This window comes from Helobdella robusta (assembly GCF_000326865.2).
Source record: "Helobdella robusta unplaced genomic scaffold HELROscaffold_5, whole genome shotgun sequence".
NCBI lineage: Eukaryota > Metazoa > Annelida > Clitellata > Rhynchobdellida > Glossiphoniidae > Helobdella > Helobdella robusta.
In genome coordinates, this window is record NW_008705254.1 from 1916238 (window position 1) to 1920963 (window position 4726).

Below are 4726 nucleotides of genomic sequence, written 5' to 3' on the forward strand. Positions count from 1 at the left end.
CATCCATTGTTGTTCCTCACTAAAAATAACAACCAATCAATCAATTCTTGAGACGGACGGATGTGGAAGGACCATTTGTTAGCATTTCATTGTGGGCCACTTCTGACGATGAAGATGGCTGTCATTATGAACTATGTTAACGCCGATGGTTGAGATGACGTCAACGATGATGGTGGTTGTGGTGTATGTTAGTGATGAGCGCAGACAGGAGATGCACATTGGGCCAGCTCCATCTTCACTAATTGCATATCCTTTTGTCTTTGGAAACATCATCCTTATTAATAATTCTACAGAATTGTTGGCATTAATCAATTTAAAGTTTGTCTTTTCAATTTTCGTTACTAGATTTTTCAGAAAATTGTTCAATTTATTGAAAATAGAATTATTATCCAAGTTCATTGAAATAAGGCCTATCTCCATGATGAATTTGGATAACAACAGTTTGTTTGATTTTCATGATGAACTTGGATAATAACGTTTTTTTTTCAACAACTTGAACTATTTCCAGTAAATTCTAGTAAGGAAAATTGAAAAGACAAACTTTAAATTGATTAATGCCAACAATTCGATAGAATTCATACAACACTGTACGCATGTATATATATATATATATATATATATATATACTTATATATATATATAATATACTTATATATATATAATAGTGCATGTCTGTATATAGTACTTATATAGTTTGTGTAAATAAGTGTACATAATGTTCATTTTGTAAAAAATAAAGTGTAATGCCAGTTGATTACTGTAAATAAAAAAAGATTTGTGAGCCTGGGCTCTTGTTGTGTAGTTGTAGGTAGGTGGATAACTGTATACGTACACATGTAACGTACATATGTGCAACTGCCGTGTATGTGTATGTATTGGTGTGTGTATGTGTATGTATTGGTGTGTGTATGTGTATGTATTGGTGTGTGTATGTGTATGTATTGGTGTGTGTATGTGTATGTATTGGTGTGTGTATGTGTATGTATGTGACTAATATACGGTGAGAAAGATATATTTAGCTAGACATCATTATGCTTGCAAACTAAATTTTGTTTGTGGTAGGTAGGTATGTATGGATGCCTCAAGGAATGCCTGTATGAAATGTGACTGTTTAGCGTCTTTTGTTTTAAACTCTTTGTGTGTGTGTATGTGTGTGTGTGTGTGTGTGTGTGTGTGTATATGTGAGTGAGTGTACGTACTTTAATTATTGGAGTGAAATTTGGCCACATTAAATGGTTTTATTTTTATAATGTATTAAATTATTTAATAGTATTTGTTTTATTTTGCTTAGAAAGCTGATTTTTATTTATTTCATTATATATATTTACATGTACATATATATATATATATATATATATATTTAGGAACGAGGTTTTCAGAAATGGGCAAACAATTTCAATGAAATTTGCATATATATCTATATATATATATATTTATATATATATATATATATATACATATATATATGTATGTATATATATATATATAATTATATATAATTTATATATAATTAAAGAATCATGAAGCTATTTGTTGAAAATAGACATGTAAAATATATATAGGCATTTAATGAATTTTATTTTTTCATCCATATACTATTCAACACGCAAATACATGTGTCTACGTGTGGAGTGGACCGAACATATTCCTCTAGTATTTTCAACTTTGGAGAATAAGTTGAACGGTTGATTGATTTGTTGATTGATTGACTGATTGATTGATTGATTTGCGTGCTAGTTAACTTGTTGATTTATTTATTGATTGGTTTATTAATTTATTTAATGTGTTTATTAGTTTATTTTTCCACTGATGAGGCGTATGTTTGTTGGATGGCTGACTGGCTGGCATCACACATTATATGCACATTACACACGTCTACATGCACGTGCTACTGTACGAGTACGTCGTGTGTACTGTGTAGTTGTTTTGTTACTAGGTTTCATGGTGGATAAATAACTCAACATTTGTTGTTTTTAATTATAGTTGTACATAAATAATGAATTTTTTTCTTAATAACATTTGACACTATTTATTTTAATTATATATATATATAATTATATGTATAATATATATATGTGTGTATATATATATGTGTGTATATACATATTTATATAAATGCGAGTGTAAGTATACATAGTATGATTGCCTGATCGTGAGTACACTGCACATACATATATGAGCAGAGCAATGCATATATGTACAACACATCTTCAAACGTTTAACATTATTACGTAATTAAATCACCATATATTAATTAAATTATATATATATATATATATATATATATATATATATATATATATATATATAAAACTTTTTATTAGATTTTTGCTATCGATTTTTTATTTTTGTATTTTATTCGTTATAAAATTGAATAAGTTTTACACGTGATAGCCGAATCACTTTTTTTGCGTCCCAAGACCTCGAAGATTTTCAATAGCTTAGAGTCCTGTGTAAGTTAGATTTTTCCTACCGCCCGCAACTGCTTTTTGAAAAAAGCATTGCAAAAATTACCAAACAATAAGAGTAACACTCTTTAGTAAGTGTTTCATGTAATAACATTTTTCAATTCTATCTTACAACGGGATTGTTGATAAACGTGAAACAGCGCATCACGTACATTGCATGTGATAGGTGGAGATAGCTTTGCTATCGAATCAAGTTAGATATATGTTAGAAACCCACCGAATGCTCGGCTTGGCTCAAATTTGACATTCGTCTTCGACTATTTTTTTATCCCGAATAGCTGATTGTTACAGTTTTCGTTTAAACTATCACTATTTTGGATTTCAAAAGCAATAGTTGTTGAATATCAGCGGAAAATTTATTTAGGCTATCATAGCTGTTAAAATACCTTAATTTCAACAAGAGATTGAAATTATTTCGATAAAGAATCGTTAGAATAACGCAATTCGTCGACTGTATTTCAATAGCTTGTTTTTCATTCAAAATTTTTTTCGAAACAGCGAATTTTTCGGCTTTCGGTCAAATAGTTGATCATCTATTCGGCCTGCGGCCTAACTCATTATTCGGTGAACTTTGAATATGTGTTCAATTTGTATAAGTTTTGGAAAATTCTTACAAACAATTAAAGATATATATTTAACCTGTTTTAAATCATAAATAGTATCTTTAATAATAAAAATAAAGAGCGCTCCGAGAAGTGAAAAGGTTTGATTTTTGACAGAAATTAATTAACTAAGTATTTCCGGTCAAGGATTGCAAACCAGGGTTTTACCCAGGACGCATTTTAAAGTCTCGTACACCACTGCATCTACTACATGTGTAGCGAATAAAATTGTATGCTTTTTTCTACCAGTTAATGATATTCGAGAAGGTTCAATTTCAAGAATGCTTGTCCGCAACCACGGATACGGTGCGGTTACCGCGACTTAAAACTGCATTGGGGTTATACACAAATAAACATTTGTGCTGCCCAAAATTCCGTAGTTTGTGTTTATTTGTTTATTTGATCGTTTTTTTTGTTTATTCGTTTGTCTGTTTATTTGTTCGTTCTTTTGTCTATGTGGTTGTTTGGGTTTTGTGTTTGTTTATTTGCTTCGGTACTGTGTTTGGAACATGACGCAACATTTCAATATTTGTGGAAATTTTTCAAGTTTTGATTAAAACGCATTAAAATGCCTAACAAAAATGAACAGAATACCTATAATTAGAAATATACGGGAGCGCTGAACAATAAGTACCTACATAATGAAAAGTTTCAAGTCGCAGTTATATTCGCGTAAAAAATTTCACTATAAATAAATCAAAATATTTTTGGAGTTGTGAAGGCATGCTCGTTCTTGCATTCAAACATCTTCAAACTTTTCTATATCCTTCGATTTCCATAGATACCAAACATAAATCTCATATTCCAAATGTGACCGAATCAGTGATTTCTATTTAAACATTCAAACAGTTCTAAATTCATGTGCATAAAATTTGCATATATGACATCTGATATTTTATACGCTAATTTAATTGCATTATCCATATAGCAAACTACAGATTATTATCAAACACAACTACAAAATCTTTCAAAGTATAAACATTTTTTAAACTCACTGTTTTCGATCTATCATGAAAAAAAGCGTTTGGAACGTGTGCTGTGCGCTTGTTTACGCTAACTTGCATAACAATGAAATCAGGTGATCGCACGGGTTTATAAAGAAAGAAGTCGACCAGAATGAATGCATTCGTTGTAAATATTGAAAATTAGGTTGCTTACTACTTTCATTCAAACTTGTTCGTTTTTTGAATTTGCTAAAAGTTAAGAACCTTCAGAATCTCCAAAGATGTCTACCCAGGTTGTCATTGTAGGTTACATTTATTTTTGTGCCTATTCATTTTTTTTCTATCATTTTATTAATTTTAATAATTCAACAAAATGCAAGTGTATAATTGTGGGCATAAAAATCGTGGTTATAACATCTTTAAAATTAAAAATGATCTAAAAACAATAAAATTTTCTATGAATGAACATAGCAGCCACATCACCACATCTCACCACACACAGAAACTTGGGATCTCGAGATTTACATCAGCCACAAATGCTCTCCCGCTATCCTTTTCGTCATTATCTTCTCTCTCTTCGTCATCATTGTCATCTTCCTTATTCTCATCATCGCGATTGTCATCGTCGTCGTCATCATCCAACGACATCACTTTAATGGGCCTGGCAACGCTATCGTTGACAAAAAGTGCAGGTTACGTCGCTTAACATTGC